Source organism: Ambystoma mexicanum, chromosome 14 (genome assembly GCF_040938575.1).
Source record: "Ambystoma mexicanum isolate Mex_15411 chromosome 14, UKY_AmexF1_1, whole genome shotgun sequence".
Classification (NCBI taxonomy): Eukaryota; Metazoa; Chordata; class Amphibia; order Caudata; family Ambystomatidae; genus Ambystoma; species Ambystoma mexicanum.
Window position 1 is genome coordinate 622,461,196 of NC_090940.1, and position 22,750 is coordinate 622,483,945.

The following is a 22,750-nucleotide window of genomic DNA, read 5'->3' on the forward strand; positions in this document are numbered from 1 at the left end:
CATTAGAAAGAGGGATGGTGCTAGGTGTAAGTGCGAGCGGTCAAACATGCAGTAGACTTTCAACCCGAAGAGCTATCCCCTGCTGGTGCATGCCCTCATAAATGCACATGGTTATTACTATTGACAGAGGTCCGTAGGTCCCAGTGGGTTGTGTCCTCCTGATGCGAGTGGGGATTAGGGCTGCCCTGTTGTGGCATTATTTGTAAGGTCACTAGCATGTGACATGGTGATAATCTCATCCCATATGGAGTTTTGAGTATGGCCAACGTCATCCGAGACAGTCCCTAATAGAGGTTAACTAAACATCGTGACACGCTATAAACAGACATGAATCGTCTCTGTACATATGGATACATCCACTATAGTAGGCTATTCAGTCTGTTTACATGTGCTTTCATGCGGTTTGGAGTCACCACAGCCGCATCGTATGGGGGTTCATAAGAGAACCTATACTGATATGAATATGTAGAAGTCTGATCTACAAAAAACATTACTGATTTGAATCACAATATAGCGGGAAGGTGCTATGCCAAATGTTCATATATGTTAACTCTTCCTGTTCGTTTAGGCCCTTTCTAATAGAGTCTGCAGTTGTCATCCAGCATACTTCACTTTCTCTTAAATTTTGGATTCCGTCACGCTTTATTTTTTCAATAACTTTCCAACTGAGTTCATCTAGTTCTGTGTCTGGTAATGCTTAATATTTGTATTTGACGCAGTGCCTATTCTGATTCATGAGCGGTGCTCATTCAGGTGGGAAGAGACCTTACGCTTAGTATAGCCTATATAAATCAAATCGCGTGGATAAAATAGAGGATATATTACATTTTTGGAGTTGGAATGGAATCTCAGCTCCCATTTTGTTAAACTCGAGAAATTGGACTGGTGAGGTGTGAGGTTGAGTGGCATGATGCACAGTAACCACAAGGATTATGGCCCCAGACTTGTGGTAGACACCACATCTCTGTTGGAGTTTGGTCGTATAGTTTCTGCATATGTCCTGATCAATCTCTGGTGTAGGCTTTTTTCCTTCCTTGAATGCAAAGATAGGGTTCTTATTGATTAAAGACTCTTGATGGATAGGATGCAATGGAGGACATTAGCATTACTTTACCTCGTGGCGCATTCGGTCCTGAGAATAAGTCTTGATAAAAGCACCCTCCTAACGCAACGAGGGCAATGTAATAGGTCTGAAATAATCCTTCACAGACTGGTAAGGTTTGTAACGTATTTATTGTCATGAAACAGGACCATAGGTACACCCCAACGGCCTTGTCCACAGCTCCTTCTAACAGCCTGGAGCCGCACTAACATTCTCATTTTAAATTGCACACTCTGCATTCTACACAATCATTCTACATAAGCAGGATGCTACACATCTCCCTTTTCTCCATAAAGTAACACAGTAAAATAGAGCACAAATTGCGGATGACTTGATAAGGCCTTATACAACAAGTAACACAAAACCTGATGAGACCTTATACAACAATTAACACAAAACATTAAAAGTAAACATTCCCTAAGTAACTTATAGTAACAACTGAAATACATGTAACAACTGAAATAACTAACAATATTCATACACCAGAGAATGATATAATATAGCATATATATAATACAGCATTGCTACACCAAAGGTGACATCTGAAAATAAAACATGAACAAGTAAGCACAGGATTTGAATGTCGAATAGATCTGCAACACTTTCAGCAGGGTTATGCAACATAATATTTTAAATAGGATGGTCTCCCACATTTTCTAAAGGGAACTTCCCTTCTAAAGTAAAGTTCCCTTTTATGAATCTTGCAAGGTTGCTTGCTCATAACTCGATCATTCGCTATTCCTCTATCCTGCAATTCTCTATGCTTCCTTATGAATCTACATACTGCATTAACATTCCACACACGTCCATCTGACACTTTCACAGCACTATGTAATCTCTTGATAATCCACGTGGGATCCCACCACTTCAAACCTCTTTCCATTCTATTGTTGGGAAATGTTAAACACACCCAATCTCCGTCCTTAACTATGCATTGTTTGGTCGCTTTTATCATGTCAAAATTTGATTTGTTGCTCATTTATCTATTACTTATTCTCTCCTTGAGAGTATCCATATCAATATTCTTCTGACATGTTCTACCCAAATACCATGGGCAAACTCTTGTGTTGGGTTTCCTTCCCCTTAGCAACATTTTGAATGGAGAAATACCTGTTGTCACATGAGGAGTGAATCTGTATGCTACAATATCTTCTGCAGCCTGCTTCAATCACCTCCTTCAGAAATAGCAACTCTTATACTGTCCTTGAACACTCTATTAAACCTTTCGACTATCCCATTAGTTTCCGGGTGATGAATGGCACTGGTTTTATGTTCAATCCCGTTCAGCTTCAGATACTCTTTCATTTCATCTGCAACAAATTGTACACCATTATCAGTTATAATGAAAGTGGGATAACCCACCCTCTTAAAAACTCTATCAAGAAATGTGATTTTATCCTTGGCACACACATTTTGAACCCACGACAATTCCACCCAAAACTATACCATATCTACTTGTTCCTTGAGACATCACTGGTCCTACTATGTCCAAACCTACTCTTTTCCAATAGACAGATGGAATAGACATAAGAGTCATGGGCTTTACTCTGGTGGCGCAACCTTTGGCAGCACCTTCACAAACCGTACATTCCCTGATGATTCTATCTGCAAGACCATTCCTGGCCACCAATAATCTTGCCTAACCAATTGTTTTGCTTTGGTCATTCCCTGGTGACCTTCATGTGCAACTTCGAGAATCTTTCTCCGTACAACTGTTGTAGGAAGTATTTTATCACCCCTTAAAATCATGTAATCTTTCACCGACAGTTTATCAAAGACATACTTAATGGGATTAGGTATAGCCCCTTTCCAGAACCTTTTATACCACACTCCAATCTTTCTTTGACATCAATGAGAACAGAGTATGCCAGCATGGCTTTGTGCCATTAATCCTGTGTCACTACTGCTTGATCTATACTAAGGATTTGTTCATTTTTATCCTCATCATTGATACCGTCGTCCACTACATTAGTAAGTCTGGATAAACAGTCCGCTGCCTTATTCTTAACCACTGGTAGATATTCAATTTCCCAGTTGTAATCTTGTAAACTGGCTACCCACTTGCGGATTCTGGATGACACTTTAGCGAGTCCCTTTTTTGTGAGAATCTTTTTCAAAGGTTTATTGTCAGACCTAATGTTAAACTTTACACCCCAAAGAAAAGAGTGAAATGTCTCTATTGACCATTTTATAGCTAGTAGTTCTTTCTCTATCGTGGAGTAATTATTCTCTGCGGTTCTCAAAACCTTAGATACAAATACAATAGTGTATTCCTCTTTCTCAACATTTTGTGATAAAACCATGGTTGTTTGCATCATTAGTAATTTGTAGTGCTTCTTCTAGAGTCAACATTCTTTAATGTGGGAGCCTTTGTGAGAGCTAATTTAATCTCCCGGAATTCCCCTTCACGCTGCTCAGTCCAATGGAATCTCACACCTTTCTTGACCAGGTTTCTCATGTGAATGGACTTACTAGCTAATCCTGGCACACATTTGGAATAGTATTCCGCCATACCTAGGAAAAATACTATTTTCTCCTTGTCAGGTGGTCTGGGAAAACTCACAATATTATCCACTAAATCATCTTTTGGTTCAATACCCAATTCAGATATGGTGTTTCCCAAATATTGAATGGATATTTTACTGAATTTACATTTATCTTTACTCAATGTTAAACCTGCTTAAAGACATTCAATACTTCCTTCAACCTCTTATCATGTTCTTCGTGATCTTTCCAATATACTAACACATCATCTTGGAAGCACAGAACACCCTCAATGTCATGAAATAGCTGAAACATAATGCGTTGGAAAACTGCAGCAGCTGATATTAAACCAAATGGCATGCGGTTACATTTGAACAAACCTTCTGGCGTAATAAACACTGTTAAAGGTGGAGTACAATCTGGTGATAAGAAGATTTTAAATCTAAAGTGCTCATAACTTTAGCCTCCTTAATGGTACCCAACACTTCAGTCATATTGGGTAAGGGATGTCTGTCCGGCATTACACATCGATTTACAGACCTTAAATCAGTACACAGCCTGAGTTTCTCATTGGGCTTATGTTATGTACCAGAACTAAAGGAGAAACCCATTGAGATGCCTCTATTCTTTCAATGACATTATTCGTTTCCATGGCTAACAATTCTTCCTTAACTGCAACCCTGATGGCTAATGGCACACTTCTAAGTTTTTGTACAGCTGGAATAGAATCTGGTTTTATTCTAATTTTGTGCATAAAACCTTTGAGATTGCCTAATTTATCTTGAAATACTGCATGATGGGATCATTCATCACTACCATCTATGGCATACACCGTTTCTTCAGCGTTGGAATTTAGCTTCATCTTGAGGCTTTTTCGATGTGACCAACTTGGTAGAGAATTACTACCTTTCTTAGAAACATATACTTTGCCTTTAGCTGACCTGTCCTTGAATTTCACCACAGCCCAAAACCATCATCTTTCTAAATCAATTATCTTTTCCCCATAGGCAACTGGTCGTATATCGGCTACATTAAGGGAAACGGACTCTTGTAATTCTTTTTTGAAAATATGTTTGGGCAACAAAGTGTATTTTGCCCCCCAGTCTATCAGCATGTCGAGTTTCATTCCTTCAAGTTTGATGGTGGACATGGCTTTCTCTGTGTCAGCGTCATCATCCTGAACAGTGGTAACTTCATTAGACGTAAAGTCAATGAGACAAGTACAGTCTTCCATGTCCTCACATAGTTCATTTAAATAGACTACGTTTTCACTGTTGGTTCTGCAACATGAGGTAAGATGCCCACGTATAATGCATCAGGGCTTTGAGTGCCAGTTATTTGTCACTGCTTGCAAAGTGAGATGGACTGTCACGACGAAACATCTTTTCTTGTTGCATTCATCCTTTCTACCTCTGTTTTTTATGTATTTCCTTTTCCCATTTTACTTCCCCAAAAATTCTGCCTCTTGTCATATTTCTTTGTCTGTACAGTAGCTATCTGCATAACTTGTTCTTTTTCTGGTTTCTTCTCATCTCGTTCGAACCTATTCTCCAACTCCTTGACACATTTGTGGGTATGTTCTACTTCTTTTGCTACCCTTTTAACTTTGTCAATGGTGGGAATGTTTTTGGCCCATAGTGCTTCTCTTACTTTTTCATTGCAACATTCAAGCATAAATTGATCTCTTAGTCTTTCATTTAACGTGCAGCCAAATTCGCATTAAAGCTGCTAGTCCTCTTAATGCTGTGATATACTGTTCCACAGATTCATCATTTCCCCGTTTTCTTTTTCCAAAGTGATATCTTCCCAAAATGATGCTTGTACACTTTTTGTAGTGTTTGTCTAACATCTTGATGCATTTCTCATACTCAGGTAGACCACCAGATTCTTCTTCAGATAGTGGAGGAATATTTTTAAATTGCTCCTGGCCGTAATTCCCAAGACATTGCATAAGAAGACACTTCTTTCTCTCTCCAGCAAAGTTTACCCCATGCATAGCCAATGCATAATGATCAAACCTTTTCTTCCATCTCCTCCAGGGTATGCTTGGTTCTCCTTGTACTTCCAAGAAGTAATTTGGTGATGGGTACACCTTGTATGGTCATTGTGCTTGCAGGCAAGTTTTATTCTAGTGTTAGTTCGAAACTATTGAAGATGGTTGTCAGAGGTATATTCAGTACAATTAATTTGTATTTGGAGACCAGAGTACACTTGTAATGCGTTGCAACGTCTTGGAGTGAATGTGCAGTACACAGTTATAATAATATTCATAGGGTACAGTATCCATATCTTTACTTGGATACATACATTTTATGCAATGTGGCGTTGCATGTATTGAATTACACATGCGTTTGGTTGTCTGGCTGGTAAGCCTTGCTTTATTGCATTGATTCCATAAGATGCAGCGTTTTTATACAATGCAGCTTTGTATGTGCTGGATTACAACAATTATTACATGTGCGTTAGGTTGTCTGGCTGAAAAGCCTTGCTTTAATTTATTGATTTCATGAGATGCGGCGTTGACATGGAAAATGTGTGAGAACCACCCACAACGAGCTTGGGGGTAACAGATTCAGTATAAAGCCACAGGTCGTAAAACCTCTAGACAATGCAACTTCCAAGAGAACCAAGAACTAATTGGAAGGGGAATCGTCTAGAGTAATCTATACTTCAGAACTAAACGTGATTTCTGACGATAAAGTAGATCCAAAAAGATGTACTCACGTAAAGCAAGCCAAGCAACGTGAAGGACCAGGAAAACCAGGAGAGCTGATTCGATGTTGATTCGATGTTGGACGGTTAAAGGCTTTCTTAATAGAAGTCCGTCTGATAATGCCAGTTCCAGGGTAAGGACAATCCAACCTAAACCTATACCCGACGGCACGAGGACGCCTAATAACAATCCCAATTCCTTATAGCAAGTTCCAAAGAAAGTCCAAAGCAAAGTTCAAAGCAAAGTTCAAAGCAAAGTTCAAAGTGCAGAAAAATCCAATGCGCCAAATCCAGAAATGTCAGACAAGAAACCAGGTTGTTTGTTCCGAGTTCAAGGGAATATTCAATCACAATCCGAGGGACAAAACTGGGTACAAGATAGGTAATGCGAGGACAAGGTGGTGAGCTCCAAAAATCGTAAATTCAGAAGCAGCGTTCCGACTACCGGGTGGAGATTTAAAGAAATCACGTGACTCTGCGTGAAACGTAGTTACGCCGCAATCGTGCGCGAGCGTGCTCGGGCAACCAACGTCTCCACGGCAATCCCCAACGTTGTTTGATCCGCTGGAAGTGTTTCGACTCCGAAGGTTTTGGGATTGTGGGACGTGTAGTTCTGCCATAACGCTTGAGGGGACGTGAAGCAGACGCTGATTTCTTGACAGTATCCTCCCCCAAAGATGTCTTCACCCCCTGAGAGGCCAGAAAACGAGCCAAAAGCAACGGAGCATGTACATTGGACTCAGGCTCCCAGGTACGATCCTCTGGACCATAACCCTTCCAGTCAATAAGGAAATACCGAACACCTCGGGAAACCTTAGAATCTAGAATCGCCTTCACCTCATACTCCTCTTCCCCCTGTACCTTGACCGGAGGTGGACGAACGGGGAGCCTGGTTCCCTCCGAACAGGGTTTCAGAAGAGAAACGTGAAAAACTGGATGGATCTTCCAATTATACGGCAGTTCGAGTTTCACAGCAGACTGATTGATTATATTCTTGATAGGATACGGACCAACGTATTTAGGCTTTAAACAACTCCTCATGGGAATACGGAGATGTTTGGTGGAAAGCCAGACCAACATACCAGGACGGTAATCGGGCGCTGGAGACCTATGCCGATCGGCGTATTCCTTAATACGGTCTTGAGCTTCCTTTAATCGGGAATGCACCTGTTGGTGTAGAGAAGCAATATCTCTGAGACTGTTTTGTACCGCAGGATTGTCTGAGAAGACTGGAGGATCCAATGGCAAAGAACGAGGATGCAAACCATACAAGGCAAAGAAAGGAGAAACACCAGTAGAAGTGTGGACTGAATTGTTATACGCAAATTCAGCAGTAGCCAACGCCGACAACCATGATTCTTGAAGCTGCATGGTAATGCAACGTAAATACTGTTCCAATGTAGCATTCAAGCGTTCCGTCTGACCGTCCGTTTCCGGATGATAAGCAGAAGAATACCTTGCCTCAACACCCAGAGAAGTAGTAAGATGTTTCCAGAACCGTGAGGTAAACTGTGAGCCTCTGTCAGATATAACAATATCCGGAAGACCAAAACGACGGAACACATGGCGAAGAAACAGGTCCGCCAAAACCGGAGCCGTGGGCAAACCTTGACAAGGAACAAACACAGCCAGTTTGGAAAAGTAATCTATGACCACCCATATGGTGTCAAACCCCTGAACGGGCGGGAGTTCTGTGATGAAATCCATAGACACCATGGACCAAGGTTTGCTTGGAACCGGAAGAGGACACAATAGACCCACTGGTTTTGTGGTTGAGGACTTACACTGGGCACAAACGGCGCAGGTAGAGATATAATTCGAAACATCCTTCTGCATTGATGGCCACCAGCACCATCTCTTGAGTTGTTCCACAGTCTTGCGTACACCAGAATGAGCTGAAACCAATGAATCATGACTCCAATGTAAGGCAGTTTGTCTGGAATCAACATCTGGAAGATAAAGACGATCTTTGACATAAGGCAAAGAGTTGATTATTGTCATATTCAATTTCTCAATCTCTGAAGGATTCTCCGAAACCCATTCTCTAATGGATTCCTGTAGTGATGGATTCAAGGTACAAGAACATATTACCTGATTAGGCAATAACAGACCACCAAATTCCCTGGAGGATGAGTCATTCCCGTCCCTCCTTGAGAGAGCGTCTGCCTTAGAATGTAGAGCCCCAGGACGGAATGTGATCTGGAAATTGAATTGCGAAAAGAATTCGTGCCACCTGGCATGCCTGGCTGTGGTGCATTTCACTGACTGCAAGGCCAGCAGATTACGATGATCAGTGTAGACCTGTACTGGAACAGCAGTACCCAGAAGATGATGTCGCCATACCTTAAAAGCGTCACGTATGGACAATAATTCACGCTCGGTGATAGTATAGTTAGCTTCATATTTGGTAAGCTTCCTGGAGTGAAACGCCACAGGATGAAGGAAACCTGTATCTTTGCAAAACTGAGACAAAACTGCCCCAGCCGCTTGATCAGAAGCGTCAGCCTCCACATAGAATGGCAATGAAGGGTTAGGATGTTGGAGGACTGGTGCGGTGGTGAACGCTGTCTTGAGGCTCTCAAAGGATACTTGTGCTTCAACCGTCCACTTGAAACCATTCTTAGGACTAGTAAGGGCAGTCAAAGGAGCCACTATAGCAGAAAATGAGCGTATAAAACGTCTGTAAAAGTTTGCAAACCCTAAAAAGGACTGCAAGGATTTAACAGATGTAGGAGCTGGCCAGTCCAATACAGCCCTTACTTTGGTATCACTCATGCCGACTCCCTGATTCGTGATGTCGTATCCTAGGAATTCCACACGCTGGGCATGGAAAATGCACTTTTCTAGTTTAGCATAGAGATGATGGTCTCTGAGCCTTTGTAATACCGTAGAAACATGTTGTACATGAGTCTCATAGTCTGGAGAGTAGATCAGGATATCATCGAGATATACGATGACATATTGGTCGAGTAAATCACTGAAGACATCATTAATAAAAAACTGGAATGTAGCTGGTGCATTGCACAACCCAAAGGGCATGACTAAGTACTCATACAGGCCATATTTGGTTTTAAACGCCGTCTTCCACTCATCCCCCTTCCGTATTCTGACCAAATTATAAGCGCCCCGCAAATCCAGTTTGGTGAAGATGGTAGAAGAGCCCAACTGGTCCAGAAGAACCGAGATGAGTGGTATTGGATATTGATTACGGATGGTGACAGCGTTTAATGCACGGTAATCAATACATGGGCGCAAATCGCCTTCTTTCTTTGGTACAAAAAATAAAGGCGATGCCGCTGGAGAACGTGATGGTCTGATGAAGCCTGAAGCCAGTGACTTGTCCAGATACTCCTTGAGCACTACATCCTCCTTGTGGGTCAATGAATAGATGCGGCCAGATGGTATATCGGCATTTGGAACCAGATCAATAGGACAGTCATACTGACGATGTGGTGGGAGGGTCTCTGCACCTCGCTTGTCAAATACATCTTTGAAGTCTCGGTACTCCCCAGGTAACACTGTGTTCATGACTGTCCCAATAACCAGAGCGGAATCCAAGAGATGAGTACTGGGTCCCGAAGACAGGGATCCTGCTGTCCCACAAGAATTAGCACAGTATTGAGACCAAAAAGAAACCGTCCCTTTAGCCCAATCCACTAACGGATTATGCCTTCTTAGCCAAGGTAGTCCAAGGATTAACTTGAACTGAGGTGCTGAAATAACGTCGAAGGCTATGGCCTCAGTATGCCCAGAAGAAGTAGTCATGATGAGATCTACCGTTTGTTCTGTGACCAGACCAGATAACAAGGTTGTGCCATCAACAGCATTGACCAGTTCCGGCGAAGACTTGGGAATAAGAGGAATACCAAGACTCTTAACAAACTGGCTGTCAGCATAATTCCCAGTAGCCCCTGAATCCAATATGGCATCCGCCATACAAGAAACCATGGAAGAGGCACAGACTTCAACAGATATGGGAAACAAAACCATGGTATTAGAGCCCGTATTTGCGGGACTCGACAACGGGGCTCTCTCTATTGCCGAGCTTTGGAGTTTCCCTGTTTACGTGGTTTTTTAGAACACTGTCTTAGGAAATGTTCCGAGGAGCCGCAGTAATAACACAAATTGTTCTTTCTACGGTGCTCTCTTTCTTCAGCCGAGAGTGGAGCTCTAAGAGTACCTATCTGCATAGGCTCGGGCGAAGTATGACTCTGCTCCGTGGCTACTGGTGTAGGATAGGGAACCGGACTCTTTTCCCCTTTGCGTTCTGCCCTCCGTGCGTCTATTTGCAGGACTAGATCTACCAATTCTGAGAAAGCAGTAGGAATCACTGGGACAGAGGACAAAACATCCTTGAGAGAGTCTGAAAGCCCTTTGTAAAACAGAGCCCCTTTCTTTGCCTCAGGCCAATCCGTTTCTGCGACCAATTGGTTGAACTTGGCTAGATAGGACAGCAAGGGCAAATCCTTTTGTTGTAAGGAGAGCAGTTCCAAATCTGAAGCTTGGGATTTATACCGGGTGTCAAAGACACGAGACATCGCTGATATGAGAGCATCACAATCATACAAAAGATGACTCCCTTGTTCCAGTAACGGGTTAGCCCAGACCGCAGCGGTACCCCCAAGGTAGGACAAGACAAAAGCCGCCTTGGTAGTGGCATCAGGGAAAGATGTAGGACGGCACAAGAAATGCAGTCTACATTGATTGATGAAGGTGCGGAACGTTTTGGGATCCCCCATAAAACGTTCCGGAGGGGCCAATGGAAACTGGGCCGTCATGTACACGGGCGCATTGCCCTGTCGAGGAGCGCCCGCTCCAAAGGCAGAACCAGAAGGAATAGCACCAGCACCATCACCCGCCTGCAATCCGGCCTGAAGGGCGTCGATCCGGCGCTGGGTGGCATCATGAGCCGCAGTCATGTCTGCGCGTAGACAAGCAACCAACTGAACCATAGCTGCCAACGGATCGTCGGCAGTTTCCATATTATGGATATAAGGCTTCTGAATATGTGAGAACCACCCACAACGAGCTTGGGGGTAACAGATTCAGTATAAAGCCACAGGTCGTAAAACCTCTAGACAATGCAACTTCCAAGAGAACCAAGAACTAATTGGAAGGGGAATCGTCTAGAGTAATCTATACTTCAGAACTAAACGTGATTTCTGACGATAAAGTAGATCCAAAAAGATGTACTCACGTAAAGCAAGCCAAGCAACGTGAAGGACCAGGAAAACCAGGAGAGCTGATTCGATGTTGATTCGATGTTGGACGGTTAAAGGCTTTCTTAATAGAAGTCCGTCTGATAATGCCAGTTCCAGGGTAAGGACAATCCAACCTAAACCTATACCCGACGGCACGAGGACGCCTAATAACAATCCCAATTCCTTATAGCAAGTTCCAAAGAAAGTCCAAAGCAAAGTTCAAAGCAAAGTTCAAAGCAAAGTTCAAAGTGCAGAAAAATCCAATGCGCCAAATCCAGAAATGTCAGACAAGAAACCAGGTCGTTTGTTCCGAGTTCAAGGGAATATTCAATCACAATCCGAGGGACAAAACTGGGTACAAGATAGGTAATGCGAGGACAAGGTGGTGAGCTCCAAAAATCGTAAATTCAGAAGCAGCGTTCCGACTACCGGGTGGAGATTTAAAGAAATCACGTGACTCTGCGTGAAACGTAGTTACGCCGCAATCGTGCGCGAGCGTGCTCGGGCAACCAACGTCTCCACGGCAATCCCCAACGTTGTTTGATCCGCTGGAAGTGTTTCGACTCCGAAGGTTTTGGGATTGTGGGACGTGTAGTTCTGCCATAACGCTTGAGGGGACGTGAAGCAGACGCTGATTTCTTGACAAAATGCGCCCTCTCCGTATTCCGTTCTTGAAAGCCGGCTGGAGAAGCGAAAGCAGTTCGTTTGTTATTTTTCGTTGCCTTAGCAACCCAAAATGGCATCAAGTAGCTCGACGTTGCTAGGTCCTTTCCTCTAGCACGTCGGTAGCTAAAGCGGCTGCGGAACCTGTCCTTCCTTTGAATGCATATGGTGTGTCTCTTTGAGAGAGAGTTGCCAGGGTAACAATGGGACGCACGTGCAAAGGCCTTTTCAAAGGCCTAAAAGCAGCGCTTGCGTCTGGTTTTGAGAGCAGGGAGTATCCGCTCCTATATAGCACACTGGAGGACACTAATTCCCTTCTTTTGAAACAAGAGTGCAGCGGAAGAAAAGGCGCTCTGACCGGTTTTTCATTGTATGCCTGCTGGGTTGGCTCGGCTGACAGCGCTTGGTCCAGTATCGCAGTTACTCGGTGGGGCCACTGCGGTGTGAAATCCTCGTTGCCAGTGAAATGATCCTTCACACACTGGTAAGGTTTGTAACATATTTATTGTCATGAAACAAGATCATAAGTACGCCCCACCGGCCTTGTCCACAGCTCCTTCTAACTGCCTGGAGCCCCACTAACATTCTCATTCTAAATTACACACTCTGCATTCTACACAGGCATTCTACATAAGCAGAATGCTACAGGGTCACTTAGGCAGAGCAAGAAGGTGTAGACTCAATAGGGTGAGGCTTATCCATGTTCCATTTGTTTATGTTTATCTCAATGGTCTTTAGATAACACTGAGAAGAGCACACTTGGGCCGCTACTCACCAGTGTCTGCTCTGTACGTGCTCAGCAACCTCCATGGGACAATGGCAGAAGCGGATGCAGCAGGCAACAGCTGGTGGCATGAACCTTACAGAAGGCCTTGGGTGTACATTTGTAGCTTTAGCTTGCCAGCTATCACAGACACATTAGTCCCATTGAATTCCTCAGTCTCCGAAGGAGTCAGTGAGATTAGGCTATAACTGCACCTTAGTGTGCACATACAGGTAGAACTAGCCCACGTGGCACATGGGGGTGAGAAACTGTTAATTGGGAAAGATGCCATTGAGGGTGCCAAAGGAACCCCATCCAATCACTGGTGAAGGATGCCAGGGAATGAGCAGTCCGAAGAACTGGGTCCAACAAGCAAGCGGGAAATGCAGAGACATAGGTGAAATGGCACCACAGAACAAACAAGGAGTTTGGGGGGCAATATTGAGTGGGGCTGAAGCACTGTAAGCAAAGACAGTAAGGGTCTGCTGCAGAGAGAATTTGCTGCAAGAGGAACAAGGCTTGTAGCCCGGAACCTTCTGCCCCTAGCTAGTGGAAATAAGGACTGGCATGAAGGGTGGTCTGGAGTGTGGTTTGAACATGCATTCATTTGCTCCAGCTCCATTAAAGCAGCACTCTTAATTAAATCAAGGTATGCTGAGTCCACTAAAGCCATACGTGTTGTATAAAAGACCTACACAAAAGAATACCTGCCCCATGAGGTGCACATTTTAATACAATGTGTATATTCGACGCGATTCAGGCCCCTAGTTACAATTAAAGCAATGATACATTCAATAGAGTTGGGTGAACTGGTTGAATCAGGCAGGGTTTAGGCTGCCTTGAGTTTGACTCGAGTTTCAAGTCAGTGAATGGCTTGAACACGAGCCGAGTCGTAACCTTGCTGTGGGTGGGCTGTGCTTAACTTCCCGTCTTGCCCCTGATACAACTTTGGATAGGCTGGAAGTGGAACCAGGAGTCTATTATCGATCAGACTCTCCTTCAAGGTGCAGTGACTGGCAAGGGAGTACCACTGGAATCAGAAGGTGAAGTGACCCCGACCCACCCATTGTTTGACACAATGCTGGGGTGGATGAACTCCTTCATCGCTGTATGCCCCTCTGAAAAATTGATTGCAATGCAGTGGTTGGTTTTTCACTCCTACCCCATATACATTCCCGCCACACCCCTCCCACTGGAACAATGTACCTCCCCAAACAGCCCTCCTCTTCCCCTAAGTCGCGTCAAGATGTCAGGCTCAGCTCTTGTGTTGAGCGAGTGGGATGAGGAGCAGCAGGACAGAAGGTAGGGATGTTATTGGGAGTCCGGTAGGATGTTGGTGGTAGGTTTGGGGCGTGGGGAGGCAGGATGCCAAGGAGGGATTGTATTAAGAGGGAGGAAGATGGGGGAGGCAGGATGCCAAATAGGGGTGTTGTGGTGTAGGGTGGCCAACTGTCCGGTATTTTGCGGGATTGTCCCGTAATTGGGGACTCTGACCCACAGTTTGCCCAGTGGCTCTGCGGAACGTGGGTTGTCCCGACTTGCTCTGTTCGAGCACAATTAGGCATGCTGGGGGTTGGGGCCGGACGCGGCAGGGCGCACAGGCTGCAGTTAATTGCTGTCCCTCTATCCATGTCTCACAGATTAGCTGCCACTTTCCAGCCACTGTTATTCTAATTCGCAGGAAATGTATATATTGGACCCTCTTCACCCGGGGAGGGGTTCATATACATACATTTCCTACAAATCTGAATAATAGTGTCTGGCAAGTGGCAGCTAATCTGTGAGACACCCTAAAAACGCTGTGTTGCTGTGTGAGAAGGATTAAACAATAAAGGGCATTATATTCGCCCATCTCTCTACATAAAAGCTGGCCATTAATACGAGCTTTAATGGGAGGTGATCAAGTGGCTGGCTGTCAAGTGTAATAAATTACAAATGGGGCGGGCCAAACGTGAATGACGCTGTGACGTCATCACCGCCTTCTGGGCAAGTGTCCCACGAAAGGATATGAAGAAGTTGGCCACCCTATTGTGGTGTGGAGGCAGGATGCCAGATGCTGGCCTAGCAAAGATTGCAGTTTGTGTGGGGAACGCTGGCACTACCTACACATTTTGCATCCTAGTATTTACACAGCTTTTTTTTCCAGTTCAGCATGCTTTAAGTGCCAAGCCAGAATGCCCGGCTCGGCTCTGCTAGTGATCTCTGGCTCCCCAACTCTACTAGTGCTTGGTATATTAACATCAGGTCCACAGAACTTTGCACCTGCAATAATTTAATGATGTTGAGCAAAGGTGACTACGGATGTCTAGATCTCATCCGTACATCTTCTACTAACACTGCAGGATAAAGGGGCCTTTTATTTGGGAGGACTGAGTGAGGGCACACGAACAGCTTAGCAAATTGATGAGTTGGCAGCTGCTAGGGATTGGTCGAAGTCATGCATGGCAAAGGCTTGGTAGTAGCAGTGCACTGTCGCCCAGCGACCATGCACAGAACCAGCAAGTTTCGCTCTCATCAGGCCCGGCACAATGGGCTTCCATGTTCAGAGAGGCCGTCACCTCAGCCACCAATGGAACGGTACCGATCTGTGGCCGGTATCGGGTTCCGTGAAGAATACCTGACCATTGCTAACTGGAAGTGACAGCTTAATTTTGCGGAGCTAAAGAGGAACGTAAAGAAAGGCACAGTTTCTCGTGTCCTGCCCTTGTGCGTGGCTGTCAGCTAAACGCGCGGGACAGTCGAAAAGGAGAGTGTCCGCCACATTACCTCTCATGACGTAACGTGAGCCGTGTGGGAAGAAGGGAACATTAGCAGCACTTGTCGGAAATCCGAGCTGGTGCCCTTAGCGAGCTTTCAGGTGCAGTGCAGTAGAGGCATCCCCCAGCCCGCGCTACTATTGCGGTACCTCTGCCCTTCCTTCCACCTGTGCTAAAGGCAGGCACGCTGCCGAACACGGAAGCCAGCGGCGTAGAAGCGCCAGTGGCGGCCGGGCAGCCATTTTGGATGCTCTCGCCGGTCGGGTCGACAGGCAGCGGGAAAGAAAGGCTGCTGTTATTATCTCGCGAGAGTTCACCCTCGGAAATACAGGCTTTCTGGGAGAACAGAAAACCCAAAGCATCCTCCTATGTCGATGTGCATTCCCTGCCTTATTCAGAATGCTCGATCAGTGCGAAGAGACAAGTCACACGCCTCTGCACTCGGCGCATTGGCTGGCACCTGCCTATGCACCATCTTGGAATCTCCTGCAAGCAGTACGCCCGGGGATAAATAGGCTACAGATGCCAGTTGGGTGGTTAGGTAATGAAACTCTGCTTAAGCTTTTGGGCGCAGTGTGTGTGAGATTAGAGCATGTTGACAAGCAGACAAAAAACCCCCCTTTATTTGCAAACTGCTGTAGCTTTCCTCCATAAAAAGGTCCCCGTGTTCGCAATTAAATACTGGAAATCTTAGACGGGCTTAGGTACTTTGCACGATGTGGAGCAGCTGGTTACAGTTTCCAAGCTTCTTGTTTAAACTTCTGTGGAAAAGCCAGGGCAGAGAAGGGCCCCACTGAACTTCTTGCATCGTCTTGTGACTGCGAAGCAGCCTGTGAAGAGTCAGGGCTGTGTTTTAGGTGAAGGCTAGCCCTATCTTTTATCCTTTTTAATTAGAAGGCCCATTCTCAGCCTGCCAGGCCTAATCCCTCCACAGTGGAACAAAGCCTGGCAGAGCCTTTGAACACTGCTCAGCCGGGCAGCACAAACCCTAGTAACTGCTGGCAGTGGGGGCAGGACTCTGACCCTCCTCGGAGCCTGATGCCCCCGCCTCCAGAACCCTGCCCCTTTTTCATCTGCTTAGGGTAAAAAGACAAAAGGGGGACAATGTGGGAAACCCAGAGGGTTGGCTTCGTGGCGAGCGGGGAGCTGGTGACGGAGCAGAGCCTAGATGGGTTTTCACAGGAATGGACACAGCGGGGAGAACAGCATCACCAGATTATGCCTTTGGGTTCAAGAAATTTCTCATCCCTCACTAAATCTTTTCACACACAATGCCACTTTTAAGCAATTGTTGCATTTCCAATTACTACGGGAGTGTTCAAACAAATGACAAGCGCCCTACCACATGAAAAGTTGGCCAATATTTCCAATTTGTAAGATAAAGGTTGCTAAAACAAACATGTTGAGATGTGCACAGCCTCACTCATCTCATCACTGACACTACACCTGCTGTCCGGTCTTGCTCTAACTCACCGCATCAAAGGCCTCAATGAAAGTAGGGTGCATTTTGGCGAGTGACGGCAAACTTTAAAGAGTTTGGAAAGGACCCTGTGAAGTTAAAGGTCTAATGCTAAGCATGTCAGCCATACAAAGGAATGGCTCAGCTGGGTCCTAGTTCAAACAGATTTTTGTTATACGCGCACACAAAAGGAAAAACCCTTTCCCCCCCAAAGTACGTCCCGCCCTATTCACTAGTTTGCTGCAAGTAATTAAATCAGAAAACATCAGATTATGCCTTTCACATTACGCTAACTTTCCAAGTCTTACATGCCGGGAACAGAAAGCTCAGACTTCGATACAGCGCGCAAGATGGGATTGTCTCCAATGGCTGTAAGGATCTGGGTCCTTTTGTGATTGCAAGAGGAGGAAACAGAAACATCTCTTACTGTTAAACTAGGAATGTAATGTACACATTAAAGAAAATGATACAAGCTCTTAAAAGTGAAAGAAATGGCTCTGTCCCACTCTCGTAGTCACTTAGAAAGAATAACCCATGCTTCCAAAATCATGTGAAATGTCGTTTTTGGTTAATAGATGCATTTCTTTTCAATGACTGTCAGTGGCAAACACAAAGTTATTTCTTGGAAGAGCCACAGCTATGGCGAGGAACTTTCTTATGGTGCCACCTAAAAGGGGATGCCACATTGGCCGTAGAAAGGTCCAATCACCAGGACGGGGGGAGTGTCAAAATGTCTCCAGCTGGGCCACAAAATATTCTAGAACCTGTCTTGCGAGGCCGAATCACAAGGAGATGGAGGAGCAAAAAAGGACTTTACCTAGGGCACAAAACATCTTAGCACCGGGCTGAAAATGGAACATATGCACAGACTTCAGATGTGCTCAAAAGCAGGCTTGAAGCAGGACTATGCTATTGAGTTTCCGGTTCTTTCTTACCTTAAGTTATAGGTCTGTATTTATTTTTTGTATACATGCATTTTGGAGGTTCATATTTACATGGCGAATCACCCCAAGACGATTTATGATTGCTCAGCTGCGCAATCATGGTTTCTATCATTAGGGAGAACGTTATATGCATTATTTTGTAAAATTGCAAGTATGGTTTCAAAAGTGGAAAGGTTGTGGAAGTGCCTCCCACCTGGTTGGACCTGTTATGGAATGCCAACCTCGACCTGAGGATAAGGGGACGTGTGTGCAGATAATCCTTGGCCAGAGAAGTGGAATATGACGCACATTAGAGGGTGGCCGAATATTATCTTTCTCTACCCCATGCACTGGGACTCAATTAAACCACCTTTTATTGAGTCTGAGAGTTCAAATGGAAGGAGGGCCTGCTCTGAGCCTGTGGTGGCAGGAGATCAAAGCAAGATTCCATGATTTTAGAGCTGCTGCAGAGTACCTTTTTGTCTGGATACTATGGAAGGGTTGGGCCTTACATATTTATTGCAGCACAATAGTCTATCCTTTGAGCTCACTACATATTTTAGAGTGCCTGCCACCGATTTTCTAAAACACCACAAATACAACAAAGGCACATAATTTTCCCAGCCCAAGCAACCACTGGCCTCTTTAAAAGTATTCCGCAAATTGTGATAAACACAGGGGCACCCTTGATTGTCCTCTTGAAATGCACATGGAATATAATGATAACTTTCTTTTGGGATTGCTGATGTTAGGTGGCGAGCTACGAGAAATCATGGCCTGACACATATCAACCTCTCACTTAATCCTGTCTCTGTCTATATGCTCCACTCTTATCTCAAATATATGCAATGCATTCCCAAGCCTAGTCACATGCATGTGCTCAGAACCCACCTTCACAGCGAACACAAACTGCAAAAACAAAGGCAAGTGCCACACACCACAGAGCTGGACCCGACATCTCAAACACCATACCAGTTCTAATGCCCTTAGCAGTGACCCGTGCACAAACCTGTGTCAGGCTGCCTCTAATGCACAAGATCACAAGATGATTGCAAAATATGACTTTGCCTAAGAACAAAAATAGAGTCCAGTGAGTTCATTCCCACTGGAGCCATTCCGTTAACTGATTGGGCATTGGCGCACCGTTAGTAAGGACTAGTAACGGCAAAGAGGGATGATGAGGAAGTACTTTGATAGCTTACTGATATATTTGTAATTTCGCAAAGCATCCTCCTTCTCGTCACAGTTTCCACCCCTCCATGCCACTCAGTGTTGCTGACTTCAATTTTCAGTGTGATTGGGGGATTCTGCTCCGTTTGGGGTGTGGGTCGAGACTGAATTGGATATGGTTGGACCACTTCTGTAATGGCACAATCAAGCTACAGAAAGATGGAATGGAAGGACTCTGCACATTTAATAGTTTGGAGTCCATTACCACCATCTTTCTTTGTCCCACCTCTACTGTCTGAGTTGAAGGCGCTTAGTTCAAAATGGCCGTAGCCATGTCAGGGTAATAGAAAAGATGTTACGCTTGGCCCAGGTGACCCTCAGTTTCACTGACAGTAGCAGACTGACTGAGTTCTCTGCAGTTTCAGGCACACAAAAACCATAGCAGGTAAATGGCTTCAGGATCAGACTTTTTGTGACCAGACAAGTGTAGACCAAGTAACTACCATACCAGTGGCACTCATGGAATAAGGGGCAGGTTAAAGCATTTGAAGAGTTGCACTGTGTCTTCCTCCTTTATGGTATGCCTTTAAAACCCGCCAAAGGCCATTTGACAGGAAGGTAGCATAATATTGCCATGCTGATTTAGAAGCTCACAGGCCTGAACCGCTAAAGAAAATAAAAATTAGATAAAATAGCAGACATCTTGCAATGGCCTAAATTAACTTGACTAGTTCCCTCCTTCATAGGAGGCATCAACCGCGAACACCATGGCAAGTTCCATGCAATGTGGAGTTGGACGCGACATCAAAGATCGCCCACCATACCAGCCCTGATGTACTAAAAAGAGACCTGTGCACAAAAAATCCTGGCAGGCTCACCCAACCCTATTTTGGTTGGGACCAAGTCTGATTTGTATATGGTCTTTCCACTTTTGTAATGGCTTGGCAGGTGAAGAACAATGGTCTGGAGGGTTGCCCAGAGCAATGCCAGTGGCTACGATTAATTCAAAACCTTTCAGCCATCACCTCTTTTGTTTTGCTTTAGTCACCCCGAGTGGGCCTCGTATGCCAAACATGGGTCCCATGCCTGCTGCACCTAGAGACCCAGGCTACTCCTCAATGGTGAGGCCCAACGAGGCTGAAACATGTTTGGGGATGCTTGTGGTCTAGTGCAGAAGGGATGTGACCTAGCAGTTTGAGCTGGACTGCCCCTTTTCGGGTGGGGCCATGCCTGATTTGCATATGGTCTTTCCACTTTTGTAATGGCTTGGCTGGTGAAGAATGATAGTCTGGAGTTTTGCCTAGAGCAATGCCAGAGGTTACGAATAACTCAAAACCTTCCAGCCATCACCTCTTTTGTTTTGCTTTAGTCCCCCCGAGTGGGCTTGGTATGCCAAACATGGGTCCCATGCTTGCTGCGCCTAGAGACCCAAGCTACTCCTCAATGGTGAGGCCCAACAAGGCTGAAACATGTCTGGGGATGCTTGCGGTCTAGTGCAGAAGGGATGTGACCTAGCAGTTTGAGCTGGACTGCCCCTTTTGGGGTGGGACCAAGCCTGATTTGCATATGGTCTTCCCATTTGTAATGGCTTGGCAGGTAAAGATCGATGGTTTGGAGGGTTGCCCAGAGCAATGCCACAGGTCAGGATTCATTCTAAATCGTCTAGCCATTAGCTCTTTTGTTTTGCTTTAGTAGGCTCACCCATCGCATCAGGTCATCATGACTGTAACGAATGACCTTGCCATTAGCTATAAATGGAATACAGTGTGCTGATTTTTGCATGGCCAATGCCTTTAATTGCTTCGGTGCTGCTCAAACCTAACCAAGGGCTATTAACAAGGAAGAGGGATGTAGAAGTAGTGAGCCAATTACTAACCAGTAGAATTGTAATTACTCCAAGTCCTGCCCCTCCATCATTACAATCCTTTCACCAATGTCCCCCAGTTAATGGTGTTGGCATTAACATGTCATTTTAGTAATCTTTGTACGAATTTGATTCTCTTCAACTGTTGTGCTGTATCAATTTTCAACATGGATTGATATTTCATTCGTAAATTTTGTACTTTATATTGTAAAGGTTGAAAAAGTGTTTTTAACCAATACACTCACAAAAACCACAACAAATATGTAATTGGGTTATTCTTCGCCCAGACTGATTTTCCTGTGGAAGTACCCCTTCTGCAATGGAACATATAAGCTAAACAATCATTGGCACTTTAGTGAAGGCAAGGGCTAGGCATTTGAAAGGAACTGCTATAATGGTACTACGTGGCCATACGATGGCAACATCCGGTTAATGGTGTTGGTACCTGAGAATATGATGGTAGTTCCTAGCAAATGACTATCTAATGCTTATTTAATAGCCAAATCTGTTGCCTTTGTGGGTGCTTGTTTTAACAGGAATTCAGTGCAAGGCTAGATGTGATAACAGATTATAGCACCCAAAACATAACCCAACACATCCCAAACTAGGCCATACATGCACCCGGTCTTCCCCCCAACCGCCCCACACATTGGGATTTAATGTAGCCACATGTTTGGGACTCTCACTATTATTTAAGTCTGTAGAATTCTCTGTGTCAATTTCATGCATGTATCAGATGCAATCAAAGATGTGACCTTCAAGTGCACACAGACAATCCACAGTACATTCATTAACCCACTTTTGGCGCGTACAACTTAAAATAAGACCAACCAAACTACACGTCCCAGAATGCAAAGAGGTGTTGGTTGAAAAAACAGAACTGACTGTAGCTTGGCCAGTTTGGATAGCTGTCGGGCACATGCCAAGTATTTACTTTACAAAATTAGATGGCTTGGTGTTGTGGAAAATTATACGTAGGTGTATATTTAGAATTCTTTCAAATTAGAAAAAGAAGCAGACATCTACACGTTTCATGCTCACTTTTGGAGAAAACCTTTCGTAGGATTTCTCTATGCATGCAACAAGAGCTCCAATTTAGTGGGATGCCACAAGCACTAGCACTAATAAGGAATTGTAGGTTTCACTAACAATTAATGATGTTTCAGTTTTGCGTCCTTGGCTGAACCGTGGGGATTTATTATATATATATTATAGTGAATTCTCAGTGAAAGAGTAAGGGAGAAATTCCACAGACACGTTTAACCTTTACTAGGTTGCAGTACTGAAAGGCTTGCAGTGAGATGTGCAGAACAAATGGCAGTGGCATATTGACAATAAAACGATGTTGTGCTTGAATGTAAAACCATCATGGTTTCCATAGCTGTCCGTGAATGATCAGTTCTGTATCACTAGCCAGCAGCAGCCAGTGAGTCACATTAAAGGATGAAAATTGTAGTTTAAAAAAAAAGTTTCAACTAGTTGTAGGAAGACCTTGTTTCTAAATCAGTTGGGTGACGCCACAGTTAGTTAAGCCATTTTTGGTATTAGCAGATTAACTGCTGCTTTTAACGCATTAACTTTAAAATGCAGTTTAAAAAGTACATATTTGGTCTTACCGTGCAATAGTGCTACCTCAAATCGTTCCCAGAGGGC